Source organism: Castor canadensis, chromosome 2 (genome assembly GCF_047511655.1).
Source record: "Castor canadensis chromosome 2, mCasCan1.hap1v2, whole genome shotgun sequence".
In the NCBI taxonomy this organism is placed as follows: Eukaryota; Metazoa; Chordata; class Mammalia; order Rodentia; family Castoridae; genus Castor; species Castor canadensis.
In genome coordinates this window covers 157187109-157211944 of record NC_133387.1, presented here as the reverse complement: position 1 = coordinate 157211944, position 24836 = coordinate 157187109, and the positions used below count along the sequence as shown (strand labels likewise).

Here is a 24836-nt window from a genome sequence, read left to right as displayed (position 1 = left end):
CCTGTTCTTGTTTCATGGATACATTATTTTCCCTTTTCTTCATGAGGATTACACATAAGATATTTGTGTTTTTCCTCTTCTCTGTATGTTTCTGTTTTCTCTGTATGTTTCATTTGTTTTAGTTGATGTCTTTCAATTAGAGACTTTCCTCAGTTTTATTAGTGTTATTGCTAATTTAGTTTTGCAGTGATGGGGATTGAGCTCAGGGCCTTGCACATGTGAGGCAAGTGTTCTGCCACTGAGCTACATATCTAGACCTGTGTTATGGCTTTTCATTAAGAATGACACATCAAGAAATTGGAGATTGGGTTGGTGACACACATCTGTATCACAGTTACTTGGGAAGCAGAGTCAGGAAGATTGAGAGTTTGAAACCAAGCTGGGCCTAGTGATACATGAGGTATCACTGGATTAATAACTGCTAATGTGAGAGAGTGTGTGTGTGTGAAGACTGATTCAGTATATGATCTTTGACCTTTGACCTGAAAGGGCTGAGCCCTCTCAGCTCAGCCATCTTTGACCACTATAATGCTGCCATTTGTACCACACACTGAAAGAATACCCTGTAGAACCCTGTGTGTGTGTGTGAAGGTAGAAGGGGTTGCTGGTGGTGAGAATAGAGCCCTTTGGAAAACAATTCCATTTGTAGGAATCCTAGTCTACTTCCCTACAACCTGCAGGACTGTGTAGTGCTAAGGATGGTCTCAGTGGCCTGTTTGGCTTCTATAAGCTCATCGTTCCCTTTTCCTGTCTAACCATAGATCATAAGTCTAGAAATATTTTGCCTTGAAATGTTTTTATTCCAGTAAGAAGACTCAGTTTCAAACACAAAATGTGCTTGTTTTAGATCTGTGCTTCCAAATCTCCAAAGGCAAGATCTTTTGTAAATTTGCTGAATTCTCTGTGACCTTGTGTTTATCAAGTCCTGCTGTTTGCAAAGTATTTTGCTGTGGCATAAACACCCCTTACAACAGGAAGTTCACGTTTAATCTTTGGTCTGAGTGCTTTGGAAAATGAAAAGGTTCCATCTGGAGGAAAGTTTAACATGACACAAGTCACAACAGGAAGGTAGGTGACTCTGGTTTTGCCTCTCCATTCACAGCTTTTAGACATGTTCATTAATTTGTCCCTGTTAAATACCTACTTGTGCATCTAACACAATAGTGTGCAACCAGGCCTCATTGAGCACTCTGGTGTGCACCAATTGTATGAGCAGTGCAAAGCCCGAGGCACATGAACTTCCCACCTACACAGATGTGCAAAAGAGACTTTGTTCTCACTGCTATGCAGTTGTGTGAATGAGCTGTGATTTGTTTATTCTGCTGATTATAAATAATATTTGGGTTCTTTCCATTTTTTCTCATTATACACATTTCTGCAGTGAACAATATTTTGTGCAAGGATTTCACCAAGATAGCAGTTCTAAAAGTGTGATCCTGGGCCTACAGGGGTTCCTGAGGCCCTGTCAGGAAGTCCATGAGGTTAAAACTACTTTCATAATGATTTTCACACTGTGGACTTTTCCAGAGACTGCATCCACAATTATCTGAAAAGGCTGTTAAAATACTCATCCCTCTTCCAATTATATAAACTGCGCCAGGCTGGATTTTCCTTCGTACTTCAACCAAAACAACATAGTAAAACAATGCCACTTTTGTCCCTAATGTTAAAAATAGAATTCTCTCTCTTAAATTATGTTAGCCTGGAGTGAATTTACTTTCATTTTAAATTGATTAATAAATACTAAATTTTTCACTTTAAATGTCTAATATGTTAAATATTTATAGGTTAAATGAAATTGTAGGAGGCCACTGAATTGAGCTCCTGCACTAGGCCCAACAGAATGAAGTCATTCATTCACCAAGCCAAAGTTAAGATGTTTATTTGAGCTTCGAAGAAATTAGGAGAGGGAAAATCGCCAAATACCTAAATGGAGCAGTTTTAGCTTTGCTAGGAAGCCCCTCTGCTCTAACTTTCACAAGCCAAGTAACTTTGAAGGGAGCAATCTGCTTTCGGTTCTCCTTTTCTGCTTTTTTCAGCCCTTTCCTGTATCTAAAGCCAACTTCCTCTGTTCAGCTCATTGGAACACTCTTTGTATTTGACAGAATATGGTGTTGCTGGATTGATGACTCACAAATAAGTCAATTAAGATTTTTAAATTTATTGTAATTTTGTCTCTTGACACATATAACAAATGCTCTTTGGGGTCTCTGATAATTTTTAAGAGCATGAATGAGTCCTGAAGCTGGGGGTATGACTCAAGTGGTAGAGCCCTACCTAGCAAGTGAAAGGCCCTGAATTCAACCCCTAGTACTGCCCCTCTCCCCAAAAAAGTAAGAGTTCTGATACCAAAAAGGACCATTGTCCTAATGTATATATCCAGCAATGGAATTGCCAGGTGGTGATAGGTGCGTGTTCAAGTTTAAACGGTAAAGCCACTGTGGATCAAGTTCAGTTGGACATCATTGACATACAGCCCCCCAAACGAGCACAATTTAAAATAACAACTAACACGCCATTGTTGAAAGGAATTAAGTTGAATTGAATAGAATCAAACCCCATTGAGCAGGTGGGCTACAAAGCAGCCTTGCAGATAAAGGCCATTGTCCCTTAATGCTGTCCAGCTGAGCTCAAGTAGCCCCACAGTCCTTCCATGTCTGAGATTAGGAGGTGACAGCGCCAGGGCCCCTTCAGGGAGGTTGGGCTGTTTTCCTTTTTGCTTGTTTCTCATAGTCACTCTCTGTGGTAAGAATCAAGTCAAGAGTCAGACGCTGAGTGCCTGGGGCAAGAGGAAGGTGAGTGCCTTTTACAGATTTTCAGAAAGGACAAAAAATGAAAGGAGCAGAAACATGGGACAATTAATGATGTGAAATGAATTAAGTAACTTGTAACATATAAGTCATGGTTGTCCCTGGATGAACAGAACAGGCAAACCTGAGGGGTGCTTATGAGTATCCCCGGGGTACAGCCTGAACTTGCACCTAGGACTGGAAGGGAAAGGTGGAGGGGGAGAGAAGAGGAAAGTCAACCACTATGCTCAGCTTGTAATTAGTTCTCATGACAAATCTGTGACATCGATGTTATTTCCATTTCACAGAAGGCTAAATTGAGGTCTGGAAGGATTAAGCAATATAAGGCAAAGATATGACCTTTGGAGGCAGAAAAATCTGAGTTTCACCATTACAGACACCATACCCTAATGTCTGCATAATTTTGGGTAACCTCTTACCCTCCCTGACCCTCAAAATTGGACCTATTAATGCCTACCTTGAAGTGTTGTGAAGATTAAATACAACCAAAGGAAATGAATATGCAGGAGGCAGGCGTTCACTGAATGTGACTCGTCTTGCTCCTTGCTTGAAGCATCTAGGCAGAAGGTCCAGATCACAACCTGAAGTCACCTGAAGGTCATACAGCTTAGCATGTCCTCCAGGAAGTGAGGTAGGCAGAATCCCAGTGCTTCCTTGTGTCAATCTGTACCTACCCAGGAATAAGCAGCTGGAGTTGATTTTCCAACATCTGGGGAGATACAGGCCTTTGCCTGTAATTTTTTTTTTCTATGCCCTGCCAGCCCTGACCCCACACACACCTAAGTCCTATACTGTGTCACTTGCTGTACTTGGCAATATCTCCCCATGTTCTCACTTTTGGATAATACACCCTCAGCACCCAGAGAAAGGCTGATCCTGCTCCATGACACTCACAGAGGCTCACTACTGGTTGGTATTAGCAGTTTGATGGTGCTAATACTCCTGTAACCCCACTGACCCACATCCTGGTCTTTCATGTGGAGGCAGTATGATGGTGGCCTCCCTGAAACATCTTCAAACACAGTGTTAGTGCACACAATTTGTGTGTACTGCTCACTTGGTCTGGACCTCCCACTCTGCAGCCTGGGTGGGGTGCTAATCCAGGGGACTTCCTCTCCACTCCCAGGAAGGAAGATCCCAGCTGTCCTTGTCCCTTCATTGGTTTCTCTCCTGCCCTTCTTCTACCAGGTAGTCTTGCCTCCTGGGGACAAGTCAGCAGGACACTCCCTGGCTTGTACAAACTAACTGGGGCATGTGGGGAAGGAGAAAGCCATTTGGCCTGTGTGTCCTCCTGTCCAGCTTTGGGACTAACAAGGTAATACTTTGAGCTGATTTGATTCCTGGGTCAATTTCTCAGTTGGTTGAAGCTCAGAAGTAAGAGGAATGTGTTTTCTACTCATTCTTAGCAGACCAGGAGCCTTATCTAGAACCAAATTCCTATAAACAAGTTAGTGACTCTGAGACCTAGCGTGGAGTGAAAAAGCAAACACCCCAACCTAGCAGAAGGGGCCCTGTGCTGTGTCCTCCACCCCTCAGACACCAAAGATGCTTGGGTTGAGGTGGGCCCTTTTTTCAAGGCTGCTGTATCTTCTGCCCATTTGATGGGGTTTGATTCTGTTCAATTGGATTTAAATTTTTTCACTAACTAAGCTTCAGGTGCTGGGTAAGGCAGGTATGTTTAAACTGCTGAGGCCTATCTTCCCAGAAAACAACTTTGTGAGTGGCATAATTCCAGAAATAGAGCCTAATTAGCAGGTATTTAAACTGGGGCAAGAGATGGGTTGACAGAGAACCGCCAGGGGAGGGAGAAGTCACATTTCACATGAAATAGACCACATCATGGAGAGCTGCCCCCCAGCGGAGCTAGAAGCGTGGGTGCTTGTGCTGCTATGAAGCTGAGACAGATTATCAAGTAGTAAAAAGCAAATCAAGTGTGTGCTGGGCATGGACACAGATGTAGCTGTCTCCTTAAGCAGTCTCTCTACTGGAAATTTCCAATTTTTGACATACATTTTTTTTTTTTTCATACATTGAAAACTACCAACATTCCATGAATGAGTTGTTCAGTGAGCAACTCTAATCATAAGACAGTAGGAAGGAGAAAAAGATATCAAGATGAGCTGGTAAAAATAAAACAAAAGCATATGAGTCAGACCTTATAAAGACAGACAAAAGGAGATGAAGAGCAAAACCCCAGAAGAATCCAAGAATGCGTTTACATTCTTGCAACCACAAATGTGAAGTGAGCTCAGAACCCAGTGGGAGTTTAGCAAAATAAAGTGCAAAGTGGAGGCTTCTCTGTGTAGATTCCCCTTCTTGTTACCCTGGCAATGATGTAATCTGCTTATAGTAATGAAATCATATCAAGAAGAGACCCACAGGCACAAGAGTTGTTAGGCCTATGGCCTTGCTGCTCACCCCTGACACTGGCCTTTGAGTGTAGGGCACAGATTAAGTTGTTAAAAAACCTGGTAGCTGTCCCTGTAACACTCATGGACACCACTGTCTGTCAGGAAACCTTAGGAGCCTAGGAGTGGGAAGTCCCAGGAGCTTAGCCTCACAGAGGCTGCCTGAGGGGTGTGGTCTCAGGAACTTGCACTAAGGAGCATTAGAGAGAGAGCTGGAGTTCACTCAGTAGCTAGCTAATTAATTCCTGAGCACATCATGGAGATGTCCTAGAGAAGTGAAGGGGATGAGATCCATGTCCGCAAGGGAGGGGACGTGCAGCTGCAGGTACACAATTAGCTGTGAGTTGAGGACAAGTCTTTTCCCATTCATTATTCTTTTTCTCTTTACATAGGCCATATTTTTATAGAAAGAAGCTTATCAAATGTGAAAATAAGTAAAAGGAGAAAATGAAACTCATTCTAGATCACACAGACAGAGAAAGCCATGACTAACACGTTAGCCTTAACATTTACAGTACATCTTTTCAGACTTTTTGCTCCTGAAAATACATGCACATGTTCAAAGCATGTCGTGGCCTTTTCTTTGTATAGACATACAATTTTTCTGAAACACATTATCCTATATTATGCTGTATGTAGGATTTTTATCTTTTGGCATCTAACAAAAGACCATGAGAATCTTTGCAACTAACACATATATTTGGTACCAAAATATTTAATACTTGGGCCAGTAGTGTGGTGGCTCATGCCTGTAATCCCAGCCCTTGTCTGAGTGAGGCCCCCAGTTGCTGCCACATCTTCCCTCTGAGACTCTTGTGGTCCTGTTTGCCTTGGCCTGCTCTTAGTAACTCTTGGTTTTTTTTTCTTGTTTGTTTGTTTGTTTTTTGGTAGTACTGGAGTTTGAACTCAGGGCCACACACTTGCTAGGCAGGTGCTCTAACACTTGAGCCACTCCTCCATTTCTGCTCCTAGTAATTCTTGCTACCAATTCCATTGATTCATGGCACCTCCCACTGGCTGGCCCAGGACTTGGCCATGACCTCTTTCCTCAGTTCCTCCTACCACCTCACCACCTCCCTTCTGGCTTCCCCACCTGGAAAGTCATAGCTTGCCCAGCACTCACCACCATGTGACAGACTCAGGTTGTCTTTTTAACCTGTGCTGTGGGCCTAATGTTTGGCCCAAAACTCAATAAATGGATGTTAGAGTTACAGGGAACATCAACACTCTGACTAGATGGGCCTGTGATACAAGAAAGAACATGGGCCAAGGTGGTTCAAATCCTGGCTCAGCCATTAACTAGCTGTGTGATCAGCTAGATTGGAAGTCACTGAACTTTGAAACTCAGCTTTTTCATCTGCTAAAACAACTGTGAAGAGTGAAAACAACACGAAGAGTAAAAATATGAGCTGGGCATGGAGCTTTGTATTTCTAATCTCAGTACTCAGGAGGCTGAGACAGGAGGATTGAGAGTTCAAGTCCAGTGTGGACTACAAAATGAGACCCTGTCTCAAAAAAAAGGGTAAGGAGAGAGGTAAGGGCATGTAATAGAGGTCGTGAACTTGTTCAAAATACACTGTACATATTTAAGGAATTATCACAATGAAACACTCCCTGTACTAGTAATGTATGCTAATAAAAATAGTAAAAAAAAAAAAAGAAAACAGGTAAGAGTAAATAATATACCAAGTGTTAAGCCACTGGGCATGTACCTGATACAGTAAGTGTTAGGTTCCTTTCCTTCTTTTCTCTTCCAAGTCTAAATGCAAACTATAGCTTAGAAAGGTCAAGAAGTTACTAGGATGCTCTTTTTTGGGGCAGTACTGAGGTTTGAACTCAGGACCTCATGCTTGCTTAGGCAGGCACTCTACCTCTTGAGCCACTCCACAGCCCAAAAGCTCATCTTTCTAAGTGAAATGAGGATCCCAGGCATCAGGGACAACCTCTGGGTTTCACATTGCCCTGGAAAAGATTTCTCATTCTGGGTCTAAAGTCCAGCAGATAAGGAGTGTGCCAAAGGCCATTGGACAAACAACACTTGGCAAAGAGAAAGTACAGTCCACAGAGAAGCCCAGGGAGCGGGATCTCCTGGAGGCCTGAGAATGACCCTGGGGCTAAGAGGAAGAGCAGTGACCTTGGAATGGGAGCAAATGGCCAAGCCAGGCATCCTCTGTGCTAGGGCAGTGTGGAGCCTGACATCCCTGATCCAGACTCCATGAGAACACAGTGGCGGTGAGAGCAGTATCTGTCCATTCATCTGTCACTTCAGCAGGTGAAATGAGTACAATTTGGAGATGCCACACTGAAGGAGGAGTGAGGAATCATCTTGCTGTGGTTCTTAGAGGAGCTCCTAGGACCTCAGCCTCAGTGGCAAATTCAGGTTTGCTCGCAATGAAGATTAGCAAGTCCCATCTCAGACATAATGAGTGAGAACACGGGGGCTGGGGCCCAGCGGTCTGTGCCCTCTGGGGGAGTCCGATGCGCCCTCAAGTTGGAGACTCTCTGAGATGGCAGGTGCTTTTGTTCATTGTTCTGAAACAGCTTTCCTGGAATGGGCATAGCCTTCATAGACAAGGAGATCTGAATCCAGATCCTGGCTCTGTCCCCAAGGGGCAGTGGGGTATGGACAATCCCATCTGTCTCTCTGAACCCTGATTTCCTCAAATGTAAGAAATCTAGTTTGCAGAGTTGAGGGTAGATTTAGAGAAAATGCAAGGGAAGCATTTGCAAAGTGGCTGACACACAGTAGGCATGCATCTCATCACTGTCGCCATCAGTACCATGACTGTGAAGAAGCTGAGTAAGACTGCAGGTGCATTCAGGGAACCTCCATGCCACATGGGATTCAGCTTGCTTAAGGAGCATTTCATAGGCTGCTCAGAAAGCTGTTTTACACTGAGGACCATCCTCATCTAGCTCAGAAGACTTTTCCTTGTCAGATTTGATAAGAAACAAATTCCTGTTTAATTTGGATGTACCAAATGAGGCCATAGTGAGAAAAGCCACTCCTTTCGTAGTATAAGTTCCTTGTTTTCCCACCCTACCCCCTTTCCCTTTCCCTTTCTCCTAAGTCTCTTAAGCAAACAGTAGCATTGGGCAAATATTTGTTGAGTGTCAAATGATAGGATTGGCTCAATTTACTTTATAATACCCTACTGTTGCACAATACAAAGAACCAAATTAGTGGCCAGGTCTTACTCTGAGGTGAAGTCATGGCAGGACTGGCCATAGCTCCAAAGCGACTGACATACTGAAATCTTGGGAAGTCAGGCCCGCAGGGCACTGTACGAGACCTTGTTGTCAAGAAGGTAAAGTGTAGGTGGCTTTCTGAATGGACAATTAGATGGCCAGTAGCCCTCAATATCTGGCTATACTTGAACACATGACCACTTTTCTTTTTTTTTTCAGAACTGGAGCTTGAAGTAGGGGCCTTGTGGTTGCTAGGCAGGCACTGTACCACTTCAGCCATGCCCGTGCCCCACTTTTTTTGACAGGATCTATCTAGTCCAGGCTAACCTCAAACTCTTGGTTATCCTGCCTCAGCCTCCTGAATACTAGAATGGACCACCCTGCCAGGTTATACCTGGCTGCTTCTGCTCACCTTCTGATCAGCCTGGGGCTTGTCTCACAGCCTCTGTGATGTAGAACAGAGCGCCAAAAATGGCCTGCCGTTTTGCCTCATGGGGAGCAAAGGTAAATATTGCCGTTCCAGTTCCAGCTGAAGGACATTCACCAGTTCAAATCCTTTCTGCTTCTCTCACCCCAGTGTTGCAGTAGTCACCTCGTGGGCCTCCCTGGCTTCAGTGTGACTCTTCTTCATTCATCTCCAATCCATGCAGGGCATTCGAGGTCCTTTGCATCCAGCAAAGCCCACACCACCCAGCCATTGGGAAGGAGGAGATTGGGAGGCTCCTCCCAATCTGGACCTCAAGCCAGTCCAAGGGAAAAAGTTAGTGAGACCCCATCTCAACACAAAAAACAAAATTGGGTATGGCTGTGCACACATGTTATCTCAGCTACATGGGAGGCATAAGTAGGAGGATCTCGGTCCAGGTGAAAAATGCCAAACACTATCTGAAAAATAACTAAAGGAAAAAAGGGATGAGAGTGTGGCTCAAGTGGCAGAGTGCCTGCCTAGCAAGTGTCAGACCTCCAGTCCAAACCCTAGTACTGCCAAAAACAAAGGTCCTTTGCAATTTGGCCCAGTCTATGTGTCCATGTTTACTGACTATAGCCAGTGCCACAGCCACATCCATACTTCATCCATACTTCCAGGCTACAGGTAAGGCACTTCCTCTTGTCATCTGCCCCAAGGATGGTGACTCTTCTTTCTAGAACCTGCTTGGAAAAAATCACTCTGTAAAATGGGCCTACCAGGCCCTGTGACTGCAAGCTTCCTTTTCACTTAGCCTGGAATTAAGTTCCTTTTACCATCCATAAATTTCTTCAGGACATGGTTCTACAATCTTTGTTAAACTTTTAGCTCTGTTTTTTTTTTTTTTTTGTTTTTTGTTTTTTTCTTTTGGTGGTACTGCAATGATTTAAACTCCAGGCCTCATGCTTGCTAGGCAGGCACTCTACCACTTGGGCCACTCTGCCAGCCTCTTCTTTAAACTTAAAAAAATTTTTTTGAAATGATTTCAGGCTTAAAATTGCAAGAATAATACAAAGAATTCTAGTGTATCTTCTACTTAGAGTTCCTAAATATTAATGTTTTCCCACATTTCCCTTACCCTTCTATTTATCTATGCATTTAGAGATATAATTTAGTTTTTTCTGAACTGCTTGTGTGTTATTTACAGACATGAGTCCCTTCTATTCTTTTGGTGAGTTTGTTTTCTAAACTCAAGGATATTCTCATATGTAATTATAGGTAATTATCAAAATTGGGAAATTAACTTTCATATCAACTGTCATCTAATCTATAGATCTTATTAGATTTCATAAATAGTCCCAATAAAGTTTAGTAAGAGAAAGCCCTAGGTCATGTACCACAGTTAGCTGTCATGTCTCATGTTTCATATCCTTTAATCTTGGTTCCTTTTTTTTTTTTGGCAGCACTGAGTTTTGAACTCAGGGCCTCATGCTTGTTGGGCAGGTGCTCTACCACTTGGGCCACTCTGCCAGTTAATCTTAGTTCTTTAGTTTTTCTTTTTTGTTTGTCACAAAAATTGGTGTTTCTGAAATGTCTAGGCCAGTTATTTTATTGGAAGTAACTCACTTGATGTTTTCTTGTGATGAGTTCATGTTGTGCCAGTTTGGCAGAGTGATCTGTGTCTGTCTTGGGGCAGGCTGTATATGATGTCAGTTTGTTCCACCCCTCTCTAGAGATGTTAACGTTGGTCACTTGGTTGATTCATTGACATGTATAGCCAAGGTCAAGGAGAGACACAGCTAGATTCATCCTGCATCCTCATACTGAGTACTTGGGGATACAAGAAGGTGAGGGGCACACACCACCTGAACCCCTCTCCATGCCTATTCCATCCTTGTTTCTCATTTAAAACTCACAGCAACCCTATAATTTACAGCTGTTATGTTCATTTTGGGGTGTTGAATAAGGATGAGCAATTTGCCAAATAGCAATTGACTGGTAGCTAGTAGAGTCAGAACCAGGTCTGTCTGCCACTTCCCATGACACTAACACCAGGACCTAATCAACAGCATTTGTTGTTTTGAATGGATGTTGAAAAAAAAAACAACAGAAAAAGCTAATACCAAGACCAAAAACAAAAAAAACTTTACACCCTTTTATATCAACAAGGATGCTTTTTATTCATTTATCTCTTAAGCAAATATTTATGTTGTATGTACCACACAGTGTTGCAGATAAAATGGACAGAATAATGAACAAGCAGCCTACCTGCTAGTGGGACTCTGCAAATACCAGAAAATCCAACTAAAGTGGGTTAAACAATACCACAGTAGCTGTCGGGAGAGCAGCTCCAAGCCTGGTTAACTTAGCAACTTGAAAATGTCATGACTGAAGTATGGGTTCTCTGAGATTTGCTTAGCCTTCCCTTTGGGGCTGCAAGATATTTGCTTTAGTTTACGCAAGACATCCTTAAAGGAAACAAAAGGGACATTCCTGTCATTGTCCCTTTATACGAACAAAGAAAGTTTTGTTAGAATACTCTGATTGACTTCCCTTCCACCTCACTGGCTAGAATTACATCACCACTTGGCAAGAAGGGACTAGTTTAGGCAATGTAGATCTACACTTCTGCCACCCAGGTTCCCCCTGGGCTCAACCTTCCTCAAAGCATTTGGTCATTGGCAGAGCAGGAGAGAGAATAAAAGCGTTTGTTTAAAGAACAAAATAACTGCTGAATAGGCAACTGACAACATTTGTCAAATTTCCCCCCTACTAATTTACCAAATATTTAGACTCTGGCTTCCCAGAGCCTCTTGTTCATACAAATATAAATTTCCCCATTGCTAATGCTTATATCCCTTATTTCAAGTTCTGCTTCTTTTTGTTTATTGTTAAGTCATATAATGTCGCCATCCCTCCATTTCTTGTCTCACCTCAAAATAAGGTCTCCTTTCTACAGAGTGTTGCCAGTAGAGGCTTAAAAATATTTAACAACTGTTACTAAGATGTGCACTAACCACTGCTCCAGATAGGGTTCTAGAGACTTCTGGGCCAGGCATTTACCATTTACTTGCTGGATAGTGGAATGTTCTGGAAGATATTAGTAGATGGGCCAGGGAGGCCAAGGGAAGCCCAGGCCCTTCTATGTAACAAAAGATACCTTATTTTATTTTGTTTTTTAAGAGATGAGACAGATGGTTTATGTGGTAACAAGGAGTGAAAAGGAATTCTTAATTCCTCTTCTTTTGGTGGTTGAATTGAACTGTGGAAGTCAAAAAGATGGTACATGCAAGAATTCCCTTGCAGACCTTGATCTTTTGCAGAAATGCAAAGATGCCCGAGATATACAATTTGCAATTATGATTTTGTAGGTGGAAGTGAAACTGTTGTGCTTTTCACTGCAGCAGTGGTTGCTCCATTTCTCCTGATCTCCAACTTTCATGGCAGGACACGGCAGCACTTTGTGGATGGTCCTGGGCTCTGTGAGAAACACTGTGATACAGCTGATGCCATGCTCCAGCCTGTTTTCCGGGGGTGAGGGGGGGTAGCTGTATTCCGGGGTGGTATAGAAGTTTTCATCTACGACCCTGGCCTCATTGCTGGTGACTCTAGCCTTGGTCTGTTATTCTGAAAGCTGTCACTGCTGCATGGACTCATTCAGCTCAGTGTAGTCACTGCATACTTCTTTCTTTATGACAAATACTTCAAAGCATTCAGTCAGCCCTTTTAGCCAAAGGGCTTATTCCTGGTGATCACAGATTAATGTCTAATTGAAGCAAGTCACTTTCAGGAACTCCAGGCCAAGCTCAGCAAGGAGCCTGGGTGTGATTGAGGAGGAAGGCATTCAAAAGCTTTGCCACGCAGATATCAGCAGGAATTTTGCGAGTTTCTTGTGTCTAAGAGTTGAATTTAATGGAAGTTTTTCCCCCAGGACTTACTTTAAGCTTTCTTACCGTGTTGAATCTCTGGAAGGGTGGGGTAAAGTCAGTGTTGTAGTCTTGACCTCTTGGGCCATCTGAGTGGTAGGTGACCTTGTAACCACCTGTAGTGTGCCTCATTGTTTCCTTGAAACCATCTTTTTTTGTGATTTCAAGAGGTTGTGACGGTCTGTATAGAACATACAGGAGGTGAATTAAAAATTATAGGTCAAAGCAATTCCTTCTGGAACTATGTCCAATTTTATAAACCCTGTCAGTGCCACCAGCATCTCACGGTAGAGTTCTGCAGCAATTCTCATGTATGAGTTCAAGTCCAGCTTGTTGTAGTGAGGAAAGCTTGCCCACCGCTCCCCCTGGTATGTCCATTGTGGAAGTTTCAATCTCTAGGAGCCCAGCTCATCCAAGAAACGTCTTACATATATGATGGTTTTGCAGTGGATGATACACTCTGGCCTCACAGAGTCATTCAGGATCAAGTCCAAGTATCTCTGATGATACTTTGTTTCTTTGTTTTTGAGGCCAAGGCAAAGATGAGGTTAACACATGTAAGCAGGAACCTGGTTTCCCTAATGTAGTGGTTATCACGTTTGCCTAACACATGTAAGCAGGGAGACAGCAGTGTGACCACACGGGGAATGATGCTCAGCTCACTCTGGTCTTCCCAGCATTTCCCTGAACTCCAATCATGTCTCCCCATGCTGTTACTGATGTGAATAAATTCTTCTGATTTATAGCACCTGGAATTGGCCATGACTTGCAATTTGACCCCTCTGCTCAAAGGTCACAGAAGATTAATTTTTCCCCAGAAGATCTTTTGACATGCATCCTATTTGCCACCTTTACTGTGAGGTCAGTCAGGTGATCCTCAGGATGCAGGTGACTATTTTCTTAGATGAAGTGAATGAGTGAGCAAGATGTCTACATGGATTTTTGTGGATTCAAATCTTCCCTGTTGACCTTCAGTCTTCGGACTGGTTGACTGAAGGTCTTAGAGCATTGATTTGGGTCCCGGTCTCTTCTTCACACCCACACCATTGTCAGGGCTGATGGCAGCAGCAGTGGCCTGGCTTGGCTGTTTCTCACTGAGTTCTTTCTGCTTGGTCCCTCGTCTGCCATTTTAGTTTGAACTTTCAAGTGTCCCTTGTGTGTTCTTGCTCAGTTTCGTCTTGCCTACATCCACTCTCTTTGGCCTGCCGTAAGACTGCTATCTTTCAGGAAAACCTGACCCAAAAGTCTGGGTTTATTTTAACAACAAACATAATGGGCACATGTGGCAGGCTGGATGTCAGCACTGACCTTCGTGATCACCATTTGCAGTGTGGGTGTAATACCTACAGCACAAGCTTCCCAGCTTCTGCCCAATAGTTGGGTATACCACCACAGCACTATTAAGGTGTTTTTTTTTCCCCTTTGACAGTCCTTGGGTTCGAACTCAGGGCTTTCCAATTGCTAGGCAGGTGCTCTACCTCTTGAGCCATGCTTCCAGCCCTTTTTTTCTCTAGTTATTTTGGAGGTAGGGTCTCACTTTTTGCCCAGGTTGGCCTGGATGACAATCCTCCTATTTTACACATCCCCAAGTTTTTTACTGTTAAGATGGAGTCTCATGAACTTTTTCCTCAGGCTGGCCTGGAACTGTGATCCTCCCAATCTCAGCCTCCTGCAAAGCTTGTGATGACAGGCCTGTGTCACCAGACTCAGAGAAGGGGTCTCATGAACTATTTGCCCTTAAATTATGATCCTCCCAATCACAGCTAGGGTGAATGAATCACTGGAACCCAGCTTTATTTTTATATTTTATAAACATATGTATAGATATAGTTCATATTTTATGTTTTTCCTTGGAACTATTCTCTAAAGGGTATTCCAAGGGCAAAGGGCAGATCAAATTTATAATTCGACATGGTGATATAAAAAGAATTTTATCCTTGGCTCAGAAATTTCCTTGTCTACTTTGTCACAGATGCTGGGGAATCAAGGAAACAGCATGGTATAGTGGGCACTGAGTAAGGAAAGTGGGCTCAGGTTTGGGCAGGGTTACTGTGCGAGGAGTTGGGGACCTGACTGTATCCTTGCCTCTGTGAAGTTGGTTTCCCCAACTGTAAAATGGAGGAGATGCCATTTCTCACAGTACCAGGTACAGCAGACATCAATTGTCCTGAGGCCCTGGTCAGCACCCTTATCACACCCCGACCTGTCCCACTTTTGCAGACTGTGTTCTAGGTAACAGGATTTGAACAAGTTTGATGGAAGGTGATGGTTCTATATCACATGGAGGCGTGCACAGTGCCATCTTCTGGTGTGAGGAGGTACTGTCCAGATGCTCCACTTGTCTCCAAGAGGATCTGCCCCAAGGTGAGGCTGCAACAGAAAGAGGAGGCCTTTCTCTCCACCCAGACTGCCCTTGAGACTGGCAGCCTCAAGGTCATGTCCCCCTTCTGCCAATGAAACTCTGGGAGATGGGAAGCTGCTGGCTTTCCAAAAGCAGTTTGTAAATGATGGTGCTGGCAAAATTCACCTCTACAAAAGCGGGAGGCCTTTATTAAACTCATCAGAGAGGCTGGCAGTAGTGGCCAGTTAACTCACAGACACTTACAGAGCACTGAGTATGTGCCACACACTTGCTTTGGCAAACATCATTGAGGTAGACAGGCAGATAGGTAGGGTTCCTGCCTTTTCCCCATTGTCTAGTCAAGACAGTTTGACGATCAGATTAATTCTTTTTGAACTGTTGTGCTTTCTTTTATTTGTTTAATCGAAGACAAAATGACATCTAAACAGAAAATTAAAAATAATTTAAAACAGAGTATGGTGTCTACTAAACACTACAGCCATTTTTATTTCAACACCTTCCAGCTCTTGAACACTGGTATCATTTTTTTTTGCAGCACTATAATCATAATCCATATGTTATCCTGAAGTTTGTTATAATTTACCCATAATAAACATGTCTCAATGTTGCTACTTAATCTTTATAATTATCCTTGTAGATAATGTAAGATGCAAATGTATGACTGTATCAAAATCTATGTAGCAATTCCCTTAAGCCTAGAAGTAAAGTATCTTTCTTTTTTTTGCTACATTAGATACTGCTGCTGTTAACTATCTTTATGTAGATTTTTATTGTACTACTCAACAATCAGGAATATGATTCTTCCTCTGTGTTGCCATTATCACTTCCCAAAAGAACTATTACAAATTTACAGTGCCACCAATATTGTATCAGTGAATCAGTTTTGTTGCAACATTGGGTGTATTGAATATTGTTGCTTTAAAACATTTTTGAGAATTAATATTTTAAATGGGGTCCCAAATCTGTATTTCTTGGAATACCAGTAGGCAGGTTCTCTTTGCATGTGTACTATTCACAATTGCTCTTACATGAAATGTCTGCTTATATCGTGGTTAAAACATGTGAATGGGTCCCTTGTTAGATGTTTTTCCTTAAAAGAGAGAAAAGCAATAGAAAATTGTGTTATTATAGCCCAGAGGGTCAGAATGATACTTACTGTATTACTACTCATTGGGTTAACAGCTCCTTCTGGAATCTTCCCAAGGAAGCTCTGCTGTTCTAGGATTTAGAGTGCAAGACTGTTCTGTGCCCAGAGCTACTAAGTGAGAAAAGTGATTCTATAACACCCTTGGTGTGCTCCATTCAATAGTGAAAATGACATGATTTCCCAGTGCCTCTGAGAAAGAGTTGGATACCAGCCTAGGTTATAAAAATGCAAATGAAGATTATGTGATTGGAGAGTTAATTTGTTTCCTAGTGACTCTGAGGGATACAGAATGCCCTTGAATGTCTCAGTTGGAAAGCCTTACCTAGAGAAGGGCAGTAACTTGCTGAAGCTCACCTGTCCTGAACGTGTGAACTATTCTGTGACTCTCCTTCTGGACTTCTTCTCTTCTCCATCCCTCCCGTATGCAACCCCATGTTCTGCTTCCCTCAGCCTGGTTGATTCGAGAGCATGGCTCTGTGTTGGAAGTCAGTTTCCTTTTCATAGGTAGCCTCTGACAAGGCTCTAGGCCTTTCACCACTGGGAACTCAAACTACTGTTCTACATAGCACCTTTCCAGCAGCTAAAATAATTTACCAGTGCCCAAGTCTTCTGCTTAAAGGAAGACTGCAAGTGTTAGAAACTGAGCCTATGGTTAGTTTTGAGGTAGGGTCTCACATTTATGTTCTGGCTGGCCGGGGCTGTCATCCTCCTATTTATGCTTCCTGGGTAGCTGGCGTGACAGGCACACACTACCACACCAGCTGTTATTGGATGAGATGAGTGTCTCACCAACTTGCTAGCCTCAAACTGTGCTATTTAAACTATTTTTAAATTTGTTGAGGAACCTCTGTACTGATTTCCATAGTGACTGGCCACTAACAGTGATTGAGGGCTCCTTTCCCCAGATCCTTGCCAGCATTTGTTGTTGTTGGTTTTCTTGATAATAGCCATTTTGACTCGGGTGAGAGAAAAGCTCAGTGTCATTTTGATTTGCATTTCCTTTATGGATAAGGATGCTGAACGTTTATCTGTGTATTTATTGGCCATTTGTATTTCTTTTGAGAACTGTCTGCTCAATTCACTTGCACTTTTACTAACTGCCTTATTTGTTCCTTTAGTGTTTAATTCCTTGCATTCTGGATATATTCTAGATATTGAGTCCTTGTCAGATAGAGAGTTGGCAAAGATTTTCTCTAATTCTGTAGGCTGTCCGTTCATTGTGGTAATTATTACTTTGTCGTGCAGAAGTTTTTGAATTTGATGTAATCCCTTTCATCAATTCTTGCTCTTATTTTCTGAGCTATTAGATTAGAAATGATTTTTCCCCCTGAAGTTCTAAAGATTACTTCCTGCTTTTTTTTCCCCCCAAAATTGAAAAATTCCAAATGACTGTTCTTTCGGCTGAGATCCTGAATCTTTCCACAAAATGGTTGTGGTGGCCCAAGATTCTTTCTGTTCCAGTGGGCTGCTTTTCACACAGAAGACTTCAAGTTCTGCTAGATGGCAAGAGAAAAACTCCATTCATGGAGGGGTGTGACCATCCAGCCTGGCTTCCTTGGCTCTGCAGCGCCAGGCCTCTAGGGGGAGCTGTTGCACTGCATGTGAGCATCCAGTCTCCCGCTTGGGGTGCCCCAACCTCTCTTGCAGGCTGCAGAGGCAGCATCAGCCCTATTAGCTTCATGTGCCACCAACCCACTGGGTCCTCTCTTCTTGTTCTTCCAGTCCTTCTAAATCTGACCTCTTGCCTCTTGCTTTGCCTCCTTTCTTGAAATTCTCCTGATTCCTTCTTGTCTTTGGGGGTCCCTCTCCATTCTTTTACAGATCAGGTGCTGCTAAGCTACCACAAATCACTGTGGCATGTAGGAAATGTAGCTACAGGTTCCCCAAAGTATCAGAGTACTAGGGAGCCACAGAAGATAGACACACAAAGAAAGGGAATGGTACCCTTTGCCTGCTTGAGTTTGATTTTGCCTTTTCTTTCCAATTTACCATTTAACACCTGGGTTAATGGTTTCCTTTTGCCTCCATTTTCTGGTGTGTAAGACTGAGTCACTATCACTCTCTGATAGTTTTTATAAGGATGAGATGATATAACATAAGTAAGGTTCACAGTGACCTTCCCAGGAAACAGCCTGAAGTCAAAGTCAGGCCCTAATGCTTTCGTGGCTGCCTCAGAAAAGCAAGGGTCGGGGGAGAGGAGGCATGAGGTGGGGAGGAGGGAGAGCAGACCCTGGATGGTCCAATTGAGCTGTCTGGGCAGGTTTGAGTCGTGCGGGAACTCTCTGGAGAGGTGGCATGGCACTCCTGGAGCAGAGAAGAGCACTTTACCATTAGTGCCTCCCACCTTCTCATCTGTCAAGGTTCTCCCTGTGGGTGTTGAGTCCTCTGCATTCTGGGATGGTCCTGGGATGTTTGGCGAAGCCAAGGGCTGGCTCAGGTCTGGTGACTGACCTGTGTGAGTCCTGTCACAGATGGAGGAAGGCCATGGCACCCTTGGCCCTTGTCCTCAGATGAGGTCACAACAACAACCAGTGGCATTAGCAGATGGGGTGATGAGCTCAGAAACAGTGTGTGCTACCTGCTGGGACCACTCTGGTCATGAAGCACTCCATGCCCAGGGCAGGAAGGCAGGTGGCAGAGTGGATCTCTGGAGAAGTGTAATTGGATCCAGCACAAGGTTCTATTTTCACATGTTCATGTGAGCTCTGCATCCTAGCATATCTAGCACTGGTCACATTCATATAGTCACTCAACATCCAGAAGGGCACAGAGATGAATGAAGCATGAGTGAAGACTGCTTTCTTGTGCACAGAAAATGTTGTAATTTTAGAAGGATGAGCATTAACATGTCTTGTCCTGTGCTGATGCTGTGGAACTCTAGGCTAGTCGGGGTAGGTTAGTCTGGGGGACAGTCAAAACATTTCCCTAAAGAGCCAGATAATATTTTAGGCTTTTCAGGTCATATACATCTCTGTTGTGTATTCCTCTTTATTTACATACTTTAAAATTGAAAAAAAAACAGACTGAAACTGTGATTCAAGCATTACAGTGCCTGCTGTAAAAGTGCAAAGCCCTGAGTTCAAACCCCAATCCCACCAGAAAAAAAAATTGAAAAAAAAAAAAACAGAGCCAGATTTGGTAGCACACACCTATAATCCCAGCACTTGAAAGGCTGTGGCTGGAGGTCACAAGTTTGAAACCAGCCTGGGCTACACATAGCAAGATCCTGTCAGAAAGGAGAGAAGGAAGGATGGAAGGAAAAGGAGGGAGAGAGGGAGGAAGGAAGGAAAGAAAAAAAGAAAGAAAAGGAAGGAAGGAAAGAAAGGAAGGAAGGAAGGAATAAAGGAAGAAAGGAAGGAAGGAAGGAAGAAAGAAAAAGCTATTTATAATCTGCTTGTCATACACAAGCAGGTCGGGAGCCCATGGGTTGGGTTAGATGCTGAGTTAACAAGTTTCCAGTAAAGTGACTTAATGTGTTACAGGTTTATTCTTGCTCACATCATTGTCCAGTGCAGGTGAACTGCTCTCCAGAGCAGGTCACCTCTGCTCACAGTGACTGGAGGACTTAGGCTGCCTTCATCTTCTCAGGCCACCCTGTTTGCCATCTGGTTAGTGGGAGAGGAGAAGAGAGGACTGGAGGCTTGCACAAGATCTCCCAAGGGCTGTCTGACTCCTGCCTACATTTTCTTGGTTAGAATTCAGTTGGCCCCAACCTGACAGACTGGGAACTGGGGAGAATTGTTACCCTGTGTCTCAAGCATAGTAAAAGTACCACCTTCATCTCTCCCGCAGCACGAATTACGTATTGAAGTTCAAACACATGGGGTCCGGTGGCAGCTGCTGTTGTTGGGACTTTTTTTTTTTTTTGCGGTGCTAAGGTTTGAACTCAGGGCTTACACCTTGAGCCACTCCACCAGCTCTTTTTTGTGAAGGTTTTTTTGAGATAGGGGCTCACGAACTAATTGTCAAGGCTGGCTTTGAACCTTGATCCTCCTGATCTCTGCCTCTTGAGTGGCTAGGATTCCAGGCATGAGCGTGATGTTTGATTCTTTCTCTGCAGGTGAACTCCATTCTCAGTTTCGCAGGGTCTGAGAACTGGGTTCCCACACGAGTCAGCCTCCAGTGGCTGAGCACCATTTGTCTCTGGGGTATCAGGCTGTTTGCCACTGCGCAGACTGGAAAACCCTGCTCCTTTGTCATCTTCAGGTGCATCTGTAACTCTAGCAACTCCAGGAGGCAATTCCAGAGTGAATACTGACACCAGAAAAGCACAGAGACACTCTGGGCTTGAGCTGGAGCTGTGTAGGTGTCAAGCATGGGTCACAGAACAGCAAGAACATCCAGGTATGACTTTTTATTCCATAGATGGGAAGCCTGGGGCCCAGCAAGAAGGCAGCACCTGCCCAAGGTCACACAGTGAGTCAGTGTGAGTGGGGACTTGAACCCAGGCCTCTGGGGGCCTGTGCTGTGTCATCAACAGTCACAGACCCCTAGACAACTCTTCAGCATCTATGCTGTCAGTTGTGGTTTGGGTTAAAGGTCACTGAATCACTTCTGCTTCCTGTCTCTTCAGTTTCATGGTTCTCTGGGTTTCTTTGACTTAATTCCGTTCTTGTTAAATTCAGGATATCAAACACTACTGAAAATCTTCTCTGGAAGTTCCTCAAACAGTTAAATACAGTTAGCATAGGACCCAGCAATTCCAGTCCTTGGCATATACTGATACATCCTTGTAAAATGTGTCCTCAAATATTTGGCAGGATATCCCATAACAGCAAAAACATGGCAACAATCCAAATGTCCGCCAACAGATGAGTGGACAAGCAAAACATGTATCTGTGAACAATGGGGTGGTATTTGGCAATAAAAAAGAATGAAGGACTGACACTTCCTATAACATGGATGAAGCAAAGCTATGAGTGGTGGCTCTCACCTGTAATTCTAACTATGCAGGAGGTGGAGAATGGAAGGATTGAGGTTCTCAGCCAGCCCATCCCAACCACTAAAAGTTCGTATGGTGATGCAAGTCTGTCCTTCCAGCTGTACGGGGAAACAAACAGGAGATCATGGTTCAGGCAGGCCTGGGTGTAAAGCAAGACCCTATCTCAAAAATAACTAAAACAAAAAAGGCTGGGGGCGTGGCTCACGAGGTAGAGGCCTGTCTGGCAACAGTAAAGGCCCTGAGTTCAAACCCCAGTACCACCAAAAACAACAATAAAAAAAACCCAATACAAACAAACAAATAAAAACATGGATGTACCTTGAAACACTGTGTTGAGTGAAAGATGCCCTGCATTTATATGACACATCAAGAGTAGGCAGATTCATAGAGGCAAAACTAGATTAGTGGTTTCTAGATGCTTGGGGTGGGAGGTAACGAATGTGGGGTTACTCTGTTGGGTGAAGAAAATGTTCTGGAATCAGATAGTGGTGATTATTGCGTAACTGTGAATATACTAAAAAAACACTAAATTGTACACTCTAAAGGGTGGATGTTAAGATATGTAAATTATATCTTTTAACAAGATGGTCAAAACCTAAGAAAAAAATGAAGTTGGAGGAACTCTGCCATGAGAAGAGGTATAAGGTGGAGACCTATGCTTCAGCTCCATTCATGAGCCTAGAAAAGCAAGTAGAAGCAGGTCTGCTCTGAAAAGTGGTTACTCAGGTGCTAACTAGAATCCTGGCCCTTGGCCTGTCCAGATACATGACCTTGTCCAGTTTCTTACCCCACAGCCTCAGTTTCCTCATCTGTAAAATGGGATAATGAAGTCTCTATACGTAATGGCAGGTGAGAGGTACTGTGCAGCATTCAGCACCTAGTTGTCTTTGGTTTCTTCTTTTATTTCTTTCTGGGTCTCAAGAGTCACCTATGCAGTACTGGGGTGCTCGTATTCCCATAAAAGGGTCTGGAAGTTTTGTGAGGTCCTGGATTCAATCTTTGGCACTACAAAAAAAAAAAAAAAAAAAAAGAAAAAGAAAAAGACTGGAAGATTTTCTTCCCTTCCTCCTCCCTCCCTTTCTTCCTTCCACCCTTCCCTTCCTCTCTCCCTCCCTCTCTTCCTTACACCCTCCCTCCTTCCCTTCCTTCCTCCCTCTCTTCCTCCCGCCCTCCCTCTCTTCCTTCCTTTCTTCCATTCTCCTCCTTCCTTTCTCCCTCCCTCCCTTCTCTCTCTCTCTCTCTCTCTCTCTCTCTCTCTCTCTCTCTCTCTCTCTCTCTCTCTCTCTCATTCTTTCTTTCTCTTATCCTGGGGTTTGAACTCACAAGGGCCCAGAGTTTACATGGGAGATTCTAATTCAAATCATAAAATTAATAGCAACATACATATTGTATGGCCTGGCCACTGCCTCTAATACCTCCTGCTTAGAGCAAGTCTGGGAAGCAGGCAATGTGGGGAGTGACAAAAGCAGGTGAAGTGGGCCGACCACACCGAAGACTACTCTACCCCAACCTGGGGTCTGGGCTCACCCTCCTGCCTTATCATGACATGAGAGAATTTAGTGTAACTTCTGCTCCCTGCAGGCAAAGAAGCCAGCTTTAGGGTAAAGAAGAAAAGAGAGAACTGGCAGCAAAGGGTATCCTCACAGGTGCAGGGTTCAGAGCCTCCCTCTCCTTGGTTCCACTATACAATTCAGGATTAAAAAATGTCACTCTTGCCTACCTGAAAACAAGCATGTTTGGGATCCAAACAGCCATCCTGCTATCTTCTTGCTTTTGTTGTTTACAGGAAAGCAGGAAGGGTGAAGGTCGAGCATCGTCAACACCTGCCAGCCCCCCTGTCACAGGTCTGTGTGATTAGGACCCAGAAAATGCTCGGATCTTTGGGGTGAATGTGGGATGTCTGCTAATTCAGTCAGTTCAGCATTCAGGAATCTGGGTGTGACTTCCAGCCTTGGAAGTCTAACCTAAGGAAGGTTTCCAATATTGACATCTGGGCCCCATCCCCAGAGGCCTGCAGGGAGGTCTGAAATTTGTAAAAGCTTCTCAAGCATTCCAATGTACAGTTAGGCTGCAAACTGCTGAACTGACCTCAGGGATTTTTTTTCTTTTTTTGGTACTGTGTTTTGAACTCAGGGCTTCACACTTGCTAGACAGGTACTCTACCACTTGATCCACCCTCTACCCCTTTTTTTTTGTTTTGTTTTTGCTTTAGCTATTTCTTAGATAGGTTTCATATTGTTGCCCAGGATGGGCCTTGGGCCACAATCCTTCCACCTATGTTTCCCACATAGCTTGGATTACAGACACACACCACCATACCTGGCTTGTTGGTTAAAGATGGGGTCTAGAGAATTATTTGCCCAGGCTGGCTTCGAACTATCTCTTAACTCTGTCAACTCCATTGTGTTTCATTCCACCTGATCGAATTAAATTCCTTTCACTCCTTCCTATTGAGACCTCAACATACTGAGGCTTAACTCGAGCCACCAATGCAATGCCATCTGCCATGTCACTCCCAACCCCATCCAGCCCTGGCAGCCTTTCTGACTGCTCAAAGCTACTGGGTTCCATTCAGCTCCATTCTTCTACACCCCTCTATTCTATAGGTCTAACCATAGTATACCCAGTTAAGTTTGATTTTAGATAAACATTGAGCAGTTATTTTAGCATAAATATGTCCCATGCTTCATTCAAATTTAAATTTGAGCTGAGCATGGTGGTCATGCCTGCAATTCCAGCACTGGGGAGGTTGAGGCAGGAAGATGTGGAGTTTGAATCCAGCCCAAGCAACACACACAAGTAAATACAGGTTGCTCATTGAATTGTTGGGCAATATTAAAAAATTAAATTTGAAATATTTTAAAATAAAAGTTCAAGCCAGGTGTGGTGGCTCCTGCCTGTAAATCCAGCTGCATGAGAGGCAAAGACAGGGAGGATAGCTGTTTGAAGCCATCCTGGGCAAAAAAGTTATCGAGACCCCATCTTAACAAGCAAGCTGGGTGTGATGGCATGCATCTGTCATTCCAGCTATGAGAGAGGCCATAGGAAGGAGGGTCATGATCTGAGGCTGGCCCTGGGTAAAAACAGGAGACCTTATCTAAAAAATAACCTAAAAAAGCAAAAATAATAAAATTTTTAAAATTTTTTAAAAATTAAAAAAAAAAATCAACCTAAAAAAAAATAATGGCTGAAGGTAGAGCGCCTGCCTAGCAAATACAAGGCCCTGAGTTCAAACCTCGGTACCACCAAGAAAATTAAAATTTAAACCAAAGGTATTTTATCTGGCAACCCTACCCTGTAAAAATTCTCCTTTGTTTCCAGGTGCTGGTGGCTCATGCCTGTAATCCTAGTTACTCAGAAGGCAGAGATCAGATGGATCGAGGTTCAAATCCAGAAAATAGTTCTCAGGGCCCCATCTCAAAAACACCCATCACAAAACTGCTGGTAGAGTGGCTCAAGGTGTAGGCCCTGAGTTCAAACCCCAGTATGGCAAAAAAAAAAAAAAAATCTCCTTTCTTTGTATGGACTTGATACTTTGTGTTTTCAAAATTTAGATGTATCCAAGGGTTTAATTTTAACTCAAGATTGAGGGGGAGGTGATCCCCATCTGCCTCTTTCTGTGGGAACATTGGCACCTGGTCTACTC

The 24836-nt window shown here is 43.5% G+C and overlaps 1 long non-coding RNA gene and 1 pseudogene across 1 annotated transcript; one reads left to right on the top strand and one right to left on the bottom strand.

The window, feature by feature from the left end:
* The first annotated feature begins 971 nt into the window (after positions 1 to 971).
* On the top strand, positions 972 to 23036 carry LOC141417522 (uncharacterized). The gene is made up of 3 exons (XR_012442153.1): positions 972 to 1068; positions 20455 to 20592; positions 22977 to 23036. It is a non-coding gene; the product is annotated as an uncharacterized lncRNA (long non-coding RNA).
* Positions 12436 to 13903, bottom strand: LOC109678598 (lysine--tRNA ligase pseudogene; annotated as a pseudogene).
* Positions 23037 to 24836: the final 1800 nt, after the last annotated feature.